At 42.0% G+C, this 17,275-nt stretch overlaps 1 pseudogene across 1 annotated transcript in view; it reads right to left on the bottom strand.

The window, feature by feature from the left end:
- Window positions 1-392: 392 nt before the first annotated feature.
- The window catches only part of LOC308411969 (beta-1,4 N-acetylgalactosaminyltransferase 2-like), a 33,537-nt pseudogene continuing 16,654 nt past the window's right edge, over window positions 393-17,275 (bottom strand). Inside the window, exons 9-12 of the transcript XR_013974705.1 lie at window positions 3,314-3,495; window positions 2,458-2,601; window positions 1,717-1,945; window positions 393-1,629 (exon numbers count right to left, since the gene is read on the bottom strand). The product of XR_013974705.1 is annotated as a beta-1,4 N-acetylgalactosaminyltransferase 2-like (transcript). The remainder of the gene's footprint in view (window positions 1,630-1,716; window positions 1,946-2,457; window positions 2,602-3,313; window positions 3,496-17,275) is intronic.

Raw genomic sequence — 17,275 nt, forward strand, 5'->3', positions numbered from 1 at the left:
TTGAGTTGTATTTTTGTTATTGACCAAATACTTATTTTCCACCCTGATTTACGAATAAATTCTTTACAAATCCTACCATGTGGATTCATGGATTTTTTTTTTCACATTCTGTCTCTCACAGTTGAAGTGTACCTCTGGTGCAAATTACTGACCTCTGTCATCATTTTAAGTGGGGGAACTTGCACAATCGCTGGCTGACTAAATACTTTTTTGCCCCACTGTATGTGATAACTGTCACGGGGTGGGGATAATGTGGACCCAAAGAAAAACCTGTACTTCAGCTTTGAGGATGTCCACAAAGGCTGCAGAAGACAAAGTCCATGAATAGAAACAGGTGTTGAGTAAGAATAACAGGTGCTGAGACAGAAAGGCAAAGAGAAAACCGAGGCAGTAAATACACACACGTTTATTTGGGTAGTGGGGAACACATGCGTAAAAAAACCCAAACAGGTGCAACAAATCAATGGAAACAAGCTAAATGAAGTAAAAATAAACACAAAGCACAAGAGCCAACAGAGGGAAGCAGTTCAAATATGTTTCTGAAACGTGCACTGAAATGAACTTAACCTGTTTGAGCCTTTTGTACCACATATCTTTAAATTGTTATTAAAAAAAACATATTACATAACTCATAACAATACATGACATGTGAGTTAGGGTTTTTCTTTCTGCTTAACAAATAATAGATGGGTCCAAAAGCTTTTTATAGGGCACTCAGATGTCTGTGTGAGGTCAAGATACACACCTGTTTGGATAAATCTTTGACCTATGCATCTCAGACTAGTGGGTTGTCTGTAAAAGACTGAACAAAAAACCAACTGAACTCATTCAACAAACCAGCATCTAAAGCTCACTGACAACCACCCCCCTCTCAGTAAACATTGCTTCTATAAAAGTGAACTCTTTAGCCCATTTACACCAGGATTCAAACATGTGGTTAGAAGGGAAATTATGGCATCTGATTACATCTGTGTAAACTATCATAAGTATAAATTTTAAGGAACTATTACTGTTACGACACTGTTCATTCTTGTACAGTATGTATATTTATTTCTTTGGTTTTATTAAATATAAACATAGGTGGCATAGATAAATGACTCACAACATCTATTAGATTTTAGCGTGTTTTGTACTTCTGTGAAGATATATAACGTTTTAAAGTTCAGTGTATTAGATTTACAATGAAAACATGAGTGAAAACACAGGATGACAAAACAGCAAAAGAAAATAAGTAAAAACAGAATTCAGTGTCACCAACATCACAAGATATTAATCTCTATAGGAATAATAAAGAAAAAAAATCTTGATGAATAAAATCCAAACAGAGAGCCAAACTCGGCTATATTCACTGAGAATCCTAAACTCAGATAACCCTGGGACCATGACAAAACAATATGACATTACAAGTGACACTGATGTTCTTTGAATGAATCTTCTATCCATATGTAATGCACTTAAGGTTGTTTTTGTAAAAGTGAAGCTGCAGTTTGAATTCTTCATCATTTTCTCCCGGGTGTCTATATTCGTCGTATATAGAACTTTGGCTGTTGGCTGTTTTGGGTTGATGACCAATGGATACGTGACTACATGATGCAACCAGCAAAGAGCCCAGACCATCCATAAAAAACTCTAGAGTTAGAAATTGGAATTTAATATTTAACACAAAATGCTCTTGCTGGCATTTGTAATATAAACTTCTTTGAGATCTGGACCTACCTGAATGTGCTACTCGCTGTAGCTTAGGGTCAAAACCAACTTTCTGTACAGCATCTGTACGAGCCAGGAAGAAGTTGACTACTCCATTAGTCAAAAAGCATTGTGGGTAGCCAGGAAGTGAGTGGAATTTCCCCTGAGACTTTCTGTATAGGCAACCACCTTCATTTTCCTTTCCTTCCTCATATATAAGAGTAAAATAAAACCGGTTCTCTTCTACAGCCCCACCAACCTAATACGAATAAAGAAACACAACATCTTGTTACAAAATGGCTAGTGTTTCACTGCAAGCTCCAATATTGTTCAGTCGATGTTCAGGTAGACACTACTTGTCATGCTTGTTTTTGAAAATCAAATCTAGAAATGAGACTAGTCTTTCAGGTAACCTATGCATCTGTCCAGAAGCTGGTTCCACCAACTTTACTTTATTGTGCGTGGTCATAACTGCTCATCTGATCTTTGTTAATAATAGATGTTACAGTAAACCCAAAAATCTAGAATAACCTTTGTCTTCATTGATTATAAAGGATCTGCTCCATGCAAGTTATTGTGAAGTTAAGACCCCAAACGTTGGCATGCTACATGGTCCAAAAGGCCTAACTAGATCAGATGTAATAAAGGAAAAAAGGATTACATCAGTCTAACATGTGTATTTTATGGGTGTATTATATTTACATTTTAATGTTCTATTCAAATTATTTTAAATAAACTGCAAATGCTTTATGTGAGCTATTTCATTCTCACCACATCCAGTTCAGGGTTCGCCTCCATGACCTCCACAAGCTTCTCTATCTTTGTCTTCTCTGTAAACACAAAATCATCATCCACCCACAGGAAGTACTTGGTGGTTACCTGGGAAACAGCCAGATTTCTGCCTGCAAACCAGCCCTGAGGAAGGAAACATCTTTCACATCTTAATCTTAACATTTTAATCTTTTACACTGTGGTGTAATGGTGCTCTCAAGTGATCAATACAATAAAAGTCATTGTAAAGCAACACTGTTTTTTGTTTTATTAGCAAAAAACAAATTTCATCCATCCACCTTCTTCTGCTTATCCGGGGCTGTGTCACGAAAGAAGCAGCCCAAGCCTCCCTCTCCCCAGCCACCTCCTCCATGTGAAGGAGCCCTACTCTACTCTGAGCCCCTCCCGGATGGCTGAACTCCTTACTCTATCTCAGGGAGAGGCAAGCCACCCTTCGGAGGAAGCCTATTTCTCATTCTTTTACTCACTACCCACTGCTCGCGACCATAGGTGAGGGTAGGGATTTAGATCGACTGGTAAATTGAAAGCTTCGCTTCTACACTCAGCTCACCCTTCACCACAACAGACCAGTACAGCGTAAGCGGAGTGGCACTCCGCCCTTTTCCTGCTGAGGATCATGGTCTCAGATTTGGAGGTGCTCATTCCCACCGCTTCACTCTCGGCTGTGAACCGTTCCACCATAGGTCAGACTTATTTTAAATTCATACATACAAGAATCTGAATTATATCTGAGATTTATCTGGTTTTGTAGAAAATTCAAACTGACAGTTTGTACCAACATTGCATATTTAGTAAACACAACTGTGGTTCCAATTCTTGGATCTACCACACATACCTGTGCTGGAGGCATGATGTAATGTAAGATGTTTTCTCTGTGAATTGGCTCTGGTTCTAAGCTGTCATCTGCAATAATCACTTTTATGTTGTTGTAGAATTTTCGGATGCTGTCCAACAACACCTTCAGTTCTCTGTAGCGCAGGAAAGTCTTTGTGGTGATGGTGACTTGAGAACTAATGTCTAAAAGGCAAAAGAAAGCAAATTATTTTCACTTTTCTTCAGTCAATAGAAAAATTAAACAGCAGAACAGAAAAAGGTCAGAAGAAAAGGATACACACTGATCTTTCCTCTTCTCTCTGTAAGATTTCAGTCATAAGTTTTACCTGCCTACACACCTAGAGCAGGCTGTATCTGGTACTGTGGGATTATAATATTATTTTATGCCATGTTAGACCCCTAATTAAAGATTGTGAATTATTATGTAGTTTTAGTTTGCATTATTCTCCTGAATTAGAAGAAGGTGATAACTATTGCGTTTGTTAAACTGATTTGCATTACATTAGACTGCTGATTTATTGTGAATGAATGATATTGTTTTATGATGCATTATACTGCTGAGTTATAAGAAATACTGTTCGCAGAAAGTCATCGCCTTATTTGTCTGATTAGAACAGAACAGAACATGCTGGAGTTTTCTGCCCCATCTCAGCAGGAGCAGATAAACAGGGAGCCAAGGTCGTAGCTTAGGCGCTCTGTGAGAGAAGGCATGTGAATGTTTAGGCTTTTATGATTAGGTGGGGGCCACTAGAGGCTATAAGAGTTTGATCAATGCTCCACTATTTTGAGATCTGATGCTGTCTGCGTACGGTGACCATCTCCCACGCGTGTGATCATTAAAATCATCGTTTGACTCAACCCGGCCGGACCAGTGTTGTTATTGTGGTTTTTCCTCTTGTATCCATCCCCAATATTTGAATCCGTAACAGTTTGGGGGCTCGTCCGGTGGTATTGGGGTGGAAGTTGGAGGTTTGGACGGTCCGAGGTTGTCGAACGGACAGGCACAAGCCAGTGGTCTGACGTGAGTGGGCATAAGCCGGCTTATACAAAGGTAAGGCACTACCTGTTGAATCTATTTCCAAAGTGTGCCAAATTGGACATGATAAAATTAAAGTCTACTCACTGAAATTACTGGAAAGTGACAGTACTGAGTATTTAAAGCAGTTGGACTGCTGAGTGAATTTAGTTTGATAGGGAATTGGTCATTTTGTGGGTTAGAGTCCCCGTTGGTTTTAAGGTTGAACCTGCGTCAGTCATAGTCTTGTTTTGGGGTGTTGACTGTTGTTTCAAAGTATTATACATTTTTCAAGAACGGCAGTTGGACTGCTGAGAAGCGCATAGCCCGGAGGTTACGCTCCCTCCTGGCCGAGGAACGCGCGACCTTGACCTGTCGGCGAACAGGGTTAGTTCAGTTTGGCTTGACTGTGGGGTACAGGGCATCCTGGAATAAGCTAGGAGTTAGAGTCTCTTTACCGTTTGTTATGAGTATGTGCGCTTTTTTGGGCAGCAAAGGTTGGACCTTGGGTGCTGGACACTTTTAAATTGAGTAAGGGACTTTAGAGACAAGGCCAGAGACTGTTGGACAGATACTGGTTAATTGATCACAAAAAAGTTGGACTTTTTCGGTTGGACCGTTAACTTAAATTTGTCGAAATTGTGTAGGCGCTAAAGCTGTCAGGCCTGAGAGTGATTGTAAATATAAGACGTCTTTGTAATATAAAATAACAGAGCTGTGTGTGAGACTGTGTGTGAGACTGTGTGTGACGTGCAGCTGCAGCGCTGCGAGCTATTTTTAGACGGTGTGTGAACATGCAAATGAGGTGGCTGCTGTGAAGCGCACAGAGGACTTTTGCTTCCTGTTTAGCGTGTTTTTGAGTTTTATAATTATGATTTGCAAACAATGATACATGCCTGTAATTAAAACGCTGATTTTGCTGATTATAATATTACAAATAAAGTTTTGAATGACTACGCTGAATGTTTGATGTTTGGCTGGGTTTTGATATAGAAGAGACAAATCGTGCATGATCTAGACCGGCACTTCAGTCGGCAGAGTAAGATTGAGTGATAAATACAGCTGTGATTTGTTTCAGTTTTGTGGTGTGAAGCAGGATTTATAAGATTTTTAAGTGACTCTTGGTTCAGCTCAATAATATAAGCAGTTACATTTGATTTACTTTTAGTTTTATCATAATATAGGGTGTGATCAAGCACGAATTTCAGCACTGGTGGTGGTGTAGTAATTTCATTTTACTTAGATAAAAGGCATGCTTATTTCAGGGTCGTGCTGAATTGAAATTTCACCTATAGAGGATCTTCTTTACATGAATTGCATTGGTCACAGTGAGTACGAATAGATGAGTAAATACAACGAATTTTCTTGAGGGTGTGTTTCTAGGGATAATTATGACTGGTTTTATACATTCATATTGAGGACGGAGGATTGTGGCTGAGAGTGTGGAGAGAGGACATGAAGACGGCTTTGCAGCTGCTGGGTGGAGTAGCTGTGTGTGTCATATGAAGCAGTGTGTGTGACAGGAACTTTGCATGCCCATAAAAGGCAACTGCCTGACTGTGTGAAGTATGCACCAAGAGAGAGAGATAGTAAAATCTAGGCAGATGAAGCGAATGGATGTTTTCAGAAAAGAAATACTAAGTGAATGTTTTAGTGTGTTAATACAGGTGGATTTCTCTCAACCTGGAAACGATGGCGGTGCGTGCACACGCAGCGGCTTCTCTCTCTCCCAAACAAACTACTTTTTCGTGTTTTTCGTCCTGTAAGTTGCAGTGTTTTTGTAAGTCATTGTCACGTCTATCTGTGTGCAAGCAAGGATATGCCCGAACACTTCTTCTCGACATCGGCAGAAACAAACTTTTTAAGTTAAATTCTGTGGACATCGAGAAGCTGAAAGATCTGGGTCTGCTCCGAAGGCCTACTCAATCACCGACCTCCACTCCTGCACTTCGCCCACAATGGATGCGCCTCAAGCGGTGTGAGAGGAAGCAGAAGAGGGGTAAGCGCGGTGGCATCCGAGCTAGGCTAGCGGCTAGCCCACACAAACCCGCCATCCCCTCTATCGTTCTGGCCAACGTACGCTCGCTAGAAAATAAACTGGACGACATCCGACTGCTACGTTCATCTCAAAGGAATGTAAAGGACTGCTGTGCTTTTGTGTTCACGGAAACATGGCTCAGCGACAGTGTCCCGGACCGCGCCATTCAGCTCGACCAGCTAACATGCTACCGTGCTGACAGAGTCATCGTCGCGGGAGGTAAGACCCGCGGGGGAGGACTTTGTGTTTGCATCAATGATGCCTGGTGCCGCGATGCTGTTGCGGTCTGCAAACACTGCTCACCAGTGCTGGAGTTCATGGTTATTAAGTGCCGGCCATTCTATCTACCGAGGGAATATACAGCCATACTACTGTGCGCTGTGTATATCCCTCCCTCCTCCAATGTCAACAACAGGAGTGAGGCACTGAATGAACTGTACCAGCACATCAGTGAGCAGCAGACAGCCCATCCTGATGCTTTTCTCATCCTGGCTGGGGATTTCAATCATGCAGACTTAAAGTGCGTGTTTCCAAAAATACAACAACACATAGACTTTCCAACAAGGGGAAATAACACACTGGACTTTGTTTACACCACCCAGAGAGGAGCTTACAAAGCTTTTCCCCTCCCCCACCTCGGCGCCTCAGACCATATCACTGTCATGCTAATGCCTGCTTACAGACCGCTCGTTAAAGTCACCAAACCGGTTCGTAAGCGGATACAAGTGTGGCCAGAAGGGTCTTCAGAGGCTTTACAGGACTGCTTCAACACCACAGACTGGAACATGTTTAAGCAGGCTGCCACCTATAACAACACCACTGACCTCCAGGAGTACGCAGAGACTGTTACTGCCTACATCAACAAGTGTATTGAGGATGTAACAGTCACGAAAACCATAACTGTCCGGGCCAATCAAAAACCATGGATGACAGGAGAGGTCTACAGGCTGCTGAAAGCTCGGAATGTTGCCTTCAGAGATGGAGACGAGGCGAGCCTGAGGACAGCTAGGGCCAACCTTTCCCGTGGCATCAGAGGGGCTAAGAGACAGTACTCCAGGAAAATATCTCATCACTTCAAAGACAGCAGAGACTCATGGAGCCTGTGGCGGGGCATTCAGACCATCACAGACTACAAGCCCCCACCACAGACCTGTGATAGCACTATCCCCCTGCTGAACGAGCTGAACACTTTCTTTGCTCGCTTTGAAGTCCAAAACAGCACCACTGCACAGAAGACCCCACCCCCTCCTGGTGATTAGGTGATGACTCTGTCCCCAGACAGCGTGAGGAGATCCCTCAGCAGGATCAATGCACGTAAAGCTCTGGGTCCTGACAACATTCCTGGTCGTGTACTGAGAGACTGTGCAGTGGAACTCACTGATGTCTTCACAGACATCTTCAACATATCACTCATCCAGGCTGTCGTCCCCACATGTTTTAAAGCCACCACAATCATTCCGGTTCCAAAAAAGTCATCTCCCTCCTGCTTTAATGACTACCGTCCTGTTGCACTTACTCCCATCCTGATGAAGTGCTTCGAACGACTAGTCATGCAACACATCAAGACTGTCCTGCCCCCCTCCCTGGATCCCTTCCAGTTTGCGTATCGGCCCAACCGCTCAACCGATGATGCTATTTCCACTGCACTCCACTCAGCACTCACACACCTGGACAAAAAAGACTCATATGTTCGAATGCTGTTCATAGATTTCAGTTCAGCATTCAACACTATAATCCCCCAACAGCTCACTCAAAAACTGGTCCAGCTGGGGCTCAACACCTCACTGTGCAACTGGCTGTTGGATTTCCCCACCGGAAGACCTCAAGCAGTACGGGTCGGCAGTAATACATCCAGCACCATCATTTTAAACACGGGGGCCCCGCAGGGATGCGTGCTGAGCCCCCTCCTCTTCACTCTGCTGACCCATGACTGCACTCCATCATACAGCTCCAACCTCTTCATCAAGTTTGCGGACGACACAACGGTGGTGGGTCTCATTAGCAACAGGGATGAGACCGACTACAGAAGTGAGGCGAGACGCCTGGCCACGTGGTGTGCTGACAACAATCTCTCTCTGAATGTGGAGAAGACGAAGGAGATTGTTGTGGACTTCAGGAGAATGCACACCCAACATGCTCCTCTGACCATTGACGGAGCGTCTGTGGAGAGAGTGAGCAGCACCAAGTTCTTGGGTGTGCACATCACAGAGGATCTCTCCTGGTCGTACAACACCACAGCACTGGCCAAGAAATCACAGCAGCGTCTCTTCTTTCTCCGCAAACTAAGAAGAGCAGAAGCACCAGCCCCCATCATGCACACTTTCTACAGAGGCACCATTGAGAGCATCCTGTCGAGCTGCATCACTGTGTGGTTTGGAACCTGCAATGCGTCCTGTCATAGAACCCTCCAATGCATAGTGAGAGCTGCAGAGAGGATCATTGGTGTCTCTCTCCCCTCCCTCCAGGACATTTACAGGACCCGTCTCACTAAAAAAGCCCTTTGCATAGCGGCTGATCCCACGCACCCAATGCAAAGCTTCTTCAAGCTGCTGCCGTCAGGGAGGAGACTGCGGAGTCTCCAGGCCAGGACCAGCAGACTGAAGGACAGCTTCATCCATCAGGCTGTCAGGAAGCTTAACTCCCTCCCGATTCTGCCCCCTCTCCCCTCTTCTCCTCCATGGTCTCACTGAACTCTGTCACACACACACACACACACACACACACACACACACACACACACACACACACACACACACACACACACACACTCTCTGACTCCCTCACTGGCCTGCACCAGTTACCAGTCACCTTGTGGAGCATTGGACTGCCATTACCTCATAAGACTTTGTTGTTACACTATCTCTTACCGTACATTACTAAATCTCCTTTTGCACTATTTGCCTATTTGCACTACTCGGTTTACACTCAATGTCATTTACCCTTACTTGAATATTGTATATTGTATAGCTTTCTTGGTATAATCGCATTGTATTTATTTAAATTTTTACTTTTTAATTATTTTACTTGCATTTCTTAATCACTCTCTTATATTTAAATGTTCTTTTGCTATTTCATCTAGGGTTTGAGAGTAACGAAATTTCTATTCTCTGTATGTCCTGTACATGTGGTAGAATTGACAAATAAAGTTGACTTTGACTTTGACTTTGACTGAGTACAGCGGCAAAAGCATAAACAGAATTGGGACGACAGACAGACCAAGCTTTGGCTCAAAATTACAGCTTGACCTCACTTTGTCCCCACCCGTAAAAGAAGCTTAAAGGACATCTTCTCCTCCAGTTATCGGTTACCATCACTGGAAATTTTCAGGCAAGTTTTTGGCTGAATTGTTATTGGCACCATGTGTCCCTGAATCTCACAAGCAGGCTCTGACTCCTGGCTGAAGACATGGAGTGCTGTTATTTAAGGTGGGAAATCAAAATTTGGGAAACAAAATGTTTTGTTTTTGTTTTGTTTTTTCTCTTTATGCTTGATTACAGGCTGCTTTGTCGGCCCGGAAAGCCGAGGCTGACCTGGACTCCTGCTCTCCCCCTCTACCATCTTTGCTCTCTCCTCTACCATCTTTGATGTGACCCTGACCAAATGCTACAGCAGCTGGACCCACAACAACAACCTGAAAACGTCAACAGTGCTGCAGGAAAACGATCTCATGCAGCGGAGACGGAGAGCGTTAAATCCAAGGCCCGTTTCACTACACGGGGGAGATTTCCGGACAGCTTCAGCTGACAGAGCTGTGACGAGACGCCCATTAAGCCCGGAGGAAAAGTGAGGCCGAGCAAGACAATGCTGACCTTAACAACTCTGCATTAAAACTGTGCAGGACAGTGACGAACCAACACGGCTGATCGGGCAGCAAAAAGGGCGTGCCAGAGACAGGAGGAGTAACTGAGGTCAGGAGGCACCTCAGAATGGACAAAAGCACCAGAAGAAAATAAGCTGAAGGCACAGGTGTCGGGGCTCGGCCAGGAGCTGACCTCTGAGAAGAGCCGAACAGCAGAGCTGTAGAAGGCCGTGGAGCAAAGCAAGGAAAACATCAATAAACTTCAATCTGACGTGTATGGAAAAGACTCTGAGGTTTCTGCCCTCAGTAAGAGCTCAAGGCATCAGAGCAGAAACTGAGCATGGCTCAGGAGGAGCTGGCTGCTAATCGAACCCATCAGTCAGGCTTGGAGTCCCAGACGCAGGACTTGAAATCAGGCCGGAGCTTGCTGGAGCAGGAGGTCGCCAAACCTGACGAGAAGCTCCAACAGCAGGAGCAAACCCTGAAGGAGCTACAGAAGCAAAAGGGTCAAGTTAAGGAGGAGCGGAACAAGGAGAAGATGCAGGACACTGGAGAAAAGGACTGCCTCAATTGGGGCCAGAACCAGTATGGATAGAACTTTGAGCAGCAGCACCAACGGATGCAAACGGACTGAAAAGGAGGAGGGCAGGACCCCAGGGCACACCTCAGGCCGTGGTTTACCCAGAACACCAGAACAGGAAAGTGATGAACACAAACACACAAACACACACATCTACATGCACTGACTCAGAATGAAGAGAAACACACATATGAACACATCTGCACTCGTTGATTGAGTGAGAAATGACACACACACGCACACAAATTGAAATGCTGATTCAATTCACTGAGAAGTGATCCACACACACACACACATGCACACGCTTGTGCAATGAAGAGTGATACACACACGCTGATGCAATGAAGAATGCTTTACTAACAAATGCTGCACACAAACATCCCCAAATACAGAATCTGTTACAACAACAAGAAGCCATTGATTGTTTATTGGTTAAATGCAGTTCATGTCACCCAGAAGGCATTTGTGTAGATTTAGGGGACAAGGTCCAAGGCAGTTTGGTTATGAAAACAATGTCTGTGCCTGACGTCTGTTTATGGCTTAAGGCCTCCACTGAATTGTTTACTGTGCTTCACACAGCCTGATAAGGAGCAGTGGTACAGAGTGAAAATGATGAATTAATGGTGTGAGTTTTATTTCGGAGCACCACATTGTTGTGAGTGAGATTTAATTGAAGGAGGAACACACTGAAAAAAAAAAGAAAAAAAAAAGGGGCCAGCCCTTGGATTTACGTAAGCATCTCGCGTGTGTTTAACACAATTGCCTCAGGCTTTAAAGATCTGTACCAAATCCAACAACTCAATTTGTTCTCATTGAGATGACACGATACAATCTAATAAGAGTGGTTAGTTGCTGAACTCATGGAATTCACAACACCGCATAAGATTTCAAACTACAGGAAAATCACTGGAGTTATAAGAGGCAGACAATGACACACACCCCACATGCATGCTGTTGCTATTTATTGTGGATTAACCTGTCAAGGGCAAGAACAAAAGAATTCTGCATCAAATACAGGAAATCATAGCTTTCCTGTATTTCCTACATTGTTGGCATGCTGGTTAGTGCTGTTGCTTGACAGTAAGAAGCTCCTGGGTGCAAGTCCACAGTCTCGCTAGTTTGCAGTGGTTTCTCTCTGGGTATTCTGGTTTTCTGCCACAGTGAAAAGTCATGCAGTTATTAGAGCTAAGTTACTTGATGATTCTAAATTATCCATGAATGTGTAAACGGCTGTTTGTTTCTATCTGATAGACTGGTCAGCTGTCCGGGGTGTACCCTGCCTGGCAACCTATCACTTCAGGGTTATTTCTCAGCCCTGGTGCAACCAGGATAAAGATAGGAGGATGGTAGTTGTTGAAGACCCATTCAATTTTTATGGCAACCAGGATCTAGACTTTGTTGAACCGTAGGCAATATGAAGACAACATGTAGTATTTAAGTGACCAAGTAGTATTTGCATAAAAGTTACTGAATAGTGTTGAAATAAAATGACACAATTGTGAAGAATTAGAATATTACAAGAGCTCAACTTACTCCATCTGAACATGTTTCAATCGTGTTTTATGAACACAAAATGCACAGGTTTACTGAATATGAAAAGGTTGTGTTGATTTAACTCAGTTGTTTAAGTTTCTGCCAAAGCAAAGCATTTGTGTGCAACCAGTGTCCACTATTGAATTAAGTCAATTCAACATGTGTTTGTCAGTGCAAAAAGGAGTTACGGTACCTGTATTCCTACACAACATTGTCCCGGGAGGGAGAAAAACTTTCTGGTGAAGTTTTGGTTGATTTTTGGGTTTTGCTTGACACTAGGTTGATTCTATCAGTGAGGTTTGGATTGTTTTCTTTCTCTAAGAAATAGAAAGATGGTTTTATGCTTGGACATGTTTGCAATAGGCCCCAGTATTTGTTATTATATGAGTATTTTATTGGTTACGTTTGTTTTTGCCTTTGTTACAGTGCACTGAAATAAGAACATCTGAGAGGTGTGATCCACCGGTGGTGATATTTTGGTATTTTGTGAGCTCCTGATTTAACAAATCAGCTCTTTAATCCAGGCCTGAGAGACTGAACTTTAAAGCGCTATAAAATATTCTTACTGAAAACAGTCGCAAAGTATTTTTTTCCATGATTATAATGGGCTTGGGAGAAATTCCCTTATATGGGACATTGATCACATGAGAAGTCCTGAGCCTAAAAGGATTGCAGCGAGTCAATCCAGTCCAAAAAACAAGTAACTGTTTTCCTTTTAAAATGATGACGTCATCTTGCTGGTGAGGGAGGCTCGAATAGGTTGCGCGTGAGACTCCACTATCAGCAATATCTGGTATGAATGTGTGTGTATGCATGTGACTGGACTGTGAAGGACTGACGACTAAAAGTTTTAACTGACTTGATACTGAGACAAAAACAGTGCCGACTTTAGGATTAGTAAATGTCCACAAACAAGTCACCCAGCCTGTAAAAGAAGGGTGGAGGTTTTGTCTTGCTTTGTTTAGTTTTTGCAAGAACAGAAGGATGACAGAGACTAAAGGGGGAGGCTGTAGCTTCACAGGAGTGTGAACTGCAGACTTAACCCTTTGGTTGCTAATTTTGAGTTTCTGATGTTTGCATTAAGAAAAGTGTGTTTTAGTAGCTGTGTTTCGATTAATATATCACATTATATTGTTGGGAAGGTTAAATGCTAAAGTGAAGAAAAGGTTTGATTTCACTCATGACTGAACATGTTATTATTAACCATAGCAGGCCACTGTAAAGAGTCAATTAACTTTTATAGAGGAAAAAAAAAAGCCAAAAAACTCTATTAATATCTACTGATAACAAGGAAATGTTAGGCTTGTCACATTCAAAATGGAGATATGTAATGATAAACACTGGTCCCCGTCTTTTAGGTCCTTTCATTGAAATAGTTAATAATTTAGAAAAGTAGAGATATAATCGACAGGGGCATGTGATAGGAGGTGGTGCTGCACAAGAACAAGAGCAAAATGAAGAAAAATTATTGTGTTTAGCTTTGATAAATTCAAATTAAAATGTACCATTACACTCAGAGGATCAATATGAAATTCAATATATGCTAATTTTGTGTGTGAGCACATGACTGATAGCTGTTCTGTCCTGAGCTTTTGTTTTTACAGCACCCGCTTGACCACACCAACAGTTTCTCGCCACCAACAGGGGGTACTTGCAAAGAATAGGGAGGAATATCATCAAAACTGGGAAAGGTAAGCCCCGAAGGGGGTGATGACACCATAAATTTCACTTATGGTCAAATTCTCAAAATTTGACCCCAAACTTGAAAAATTCTTCAAACATTTAGAGACAGAGTGGATAAACATAATGTCGCAAACCACATAAGGATGGAGCATTTGAATCGATAAGATGGTGAAATAACACGCAGGAAAAATATTGACCATGTTGATTATGTTTATTCCTGTGTGCAGAGATTGGCTAATCTGACCAGGAAATGTTATAAAATGGATTGTCGGAACAGTCAGCGTTAAAGTCACCTTTGACAGTCCAGACCAAGGTTATTATCGTTAACAAAAACTAACGAAATAACGAAAACTAGAAGTGAAAAAACATTAACGGAAATAAAAAGAAAAACAAAAAAGGAAAACTAACTAAAACTGTAATGAGTGCTCACAAAACTAACTAAAATTAACTGAATTTATAGCAAAAATGTGTTTAGTTTTCATTGATGTGTGCGTGTCATACAATAGTCAAGGGTGAAGATAAAGTTTAGTTTCCAGATTTTTTTCTTGCTGTCTCATTATGCCAGCAGGTGGCAGCACGTTAGTCGAGTCGTCTGTGTCGCTGCTCCGTCCACGCGCAGAATCATGTCAGGAAAAGTCGGGAGAAAGCGCCAGAGTCCAATTTGGGATTACTTTGAGTATGACTGTGCTTTGGTTAAAGCAAGTGTCTTGTAGTGGAAAGAGACAAATTGAGGGGCAAATGAGGGACATTTCTAAAGGGAAAAATCCCACAAACCTTAAAGTGCACTTGAAAAGCTCACACAAGAAGGCTAACCTAGCTTACCTTGAGAAGGTAAGGGAGCACACTCAACCCTCATCCCCAGAAAACAGAAGCTAACCCCATGCAAGGCAGCGTGATGCATCCCAAGACAACAGGACGGGGATATCTACATAACTGTGTGAGTCAGTTGCCTTCAAAAAGTTTATCAATTCACTTGAACCAAAATTACGAAGTTAATAGTCTCAATACCCAAGGATAAGCACAAGAGCATGACTGATATGATGAAACTGGGATTTTGTTACACTTAATTACTGCAAACACAACCAAAACTAAACTGAAACTAAGGATTTTCAAAAAAAAATAAAAAATAGAAACTAAACTAAACTAGCAAACAATTGGTAAAAACTAATTACAACGGACATAAAATTGAAAGTCTGAAGTCGAAACTAAATAAAAATAAAAACTAATGAAAATTGCAAAACTATTAAAACCCTGGTCCAGACTGAGATGGCGTTGGACATCTTCAGGGCGGAAAAGGGTTGGTGTGACCGAGGTGTGGTTTGGCTTGTTGTATGTATATTTTGAGATCATGTGGCTCTGGATGGACCAGTTACCAGGGCATGGAAGGAGGGTGGACTCATTAAATGAGGAGAAGGAATTTTCTGGGATTGAAGATCCTCTGGGTGAGTGGTTGACTAAAAGCATGCATAAAATAAAAGCTATTTTTCATTATTGATTGGTAATAGATTGATAATTGGCCACATTTACAGCTGTATTGACTTGTTGTGGACGCAGTCTACTTCATGTTTAAGCACTCTAATTAACAGATTGAAAATAGTGACATTAAAGGAAGAGTATGCAGCGTCACCCCGTCAGACGCCAGTGACGGTGGGGCTCAGTGATGAATCAGGTGAGCTGGATTCATGGCTGATTCAAAACTAAGATTCCCCTGCTGTGGTCAGTGAGGAGAAAACAGGGGGAAATAAAATTTAAAAGAGGCAATTATAAACGTTTATGTGTGAAGTTTATAAACGGGATAAAAGGGGGTGTTTTACTGTTATTTCAGCATCAGCATTATTGTTACATCAGAATCATATAACAAGCATTGCATTAAACATTTCTTGAAGCTATTGACATTACATTAACATTTGTGTCCCAGTGATTGTTATAACCTCAGGTTAATCTTCTATTTACAGGTGTCGGGATAATCATATGATCTTTCATTGCAGGTGTAACCATGATCATTTTTATACATATTGCAGTTTGTTGCTCATTATAGAGTTGTGTTCAAGTTAATAAGGGTTAAAAACTACAGTCAGCGCGATGTTTGGCTGATCTATGGACTGGAGTGACTTTGGGCGTGGAAGGCCGCACGCGCTTACATAACACTGATATCATGCTTTTCTTTGTGATCTTTTATTCAGTTATATCTTTTGCTAAGTTTTAAGTAGTGGCAGTTAATTAAACGACATTTATTTAATATTACATACCTGATTCAGAGCATTACACACAGATCAATTTAACAATCTGCAAAACCTTGTAGCCGCAATATTGGGTCTCAATAAGGGACAGTTGGCTCCAGGAGATAGGTGGGAGTCAGTGCCTGTCCTCGAGGAGGAGAGAATGTTTCTTTGCTGTGTCTAAAGTAGTCAACAGGTTCATATTGAAGTGAAGTTCATATTATTACAGGTTATGTTTCTTGGCAATTCTGCGGACGCAGGCTCTGGGCGGAGCCAGGAGTTGAACAGATCTAACATGACAATTAAATTGATTTCATTCCCTAACACAGGATGACGGGACTGGAGCAACGACACTGGGTAGGAGAAAGTCTGATACTTTCTAAGATATAAAGTCACTAACCTTTTCTTTTAATTTTCTAGCTCCGTTGGTTTGACACATGGGAATGTGTCAAAAAAGGGGGGGAAGTCGAGTTTTAACATCAAACAAGGGTTATATGAACATTTTTATGACTTCATTTGTGTTTTAATAATTTAGGTGTGGTAAAGCTTAAGCTAATAGTGACCCAAGAGGTTTCCGGACTTTTTTAGAGAATCAGGGAGAAGCATAAATCATTATTTCCATGTTTAAGCATTAATCATTAAAATGAACTGAATAGCGTTTAGAAGATAAAATGCCTGTGTTCACGAGAAGCTGAGTACCACACTGGAGAGGAAACCGTGGGACAGGAGGCGGAAGCAAACACATGATTTTTGTGAAAACGGGGGTCAAATGTTAGAATTAAAAATGGCTAATTTGTTTTTGATGTCTTTTGTTAAAATGAGTGGTTTTAATAATTTTCAGACACACCTTGCAAATGTGCTTATAATGAGTTGGCACTCGGTCTTTTGAAGGTCATAAGCTTCGTCCGGACTGATAAAGTGTAGGAAATGCCTTGAGTGCAGAGGGCATAATGCAAACACGCTTACACACACACATAGGATATGATTAGAATAAGTCCCTGGGACATTCTGAATATTCTAAACCAATTCTGAATCGCCAGAAGATCAGTAGATAACAACATTAGATTATTAGAGCTAGGCAGAGAGGTGTTTTGGT

This window comes from Rhamphochromis sp. 'chilingali' (assembly GCF_963969265.1).
Source record: "Rhamphochromis sp. 'chilingali' genome assembly, chromosome: 15".
NCBI classification, from domain to species: domain Eukaryota; kingdom Metazoa; phylum Chordata; class Actinopteri; order Cichliformes; family Cichlidae; genus Rhamphochromis; species Rhamphochromis sp. 'chilingali'.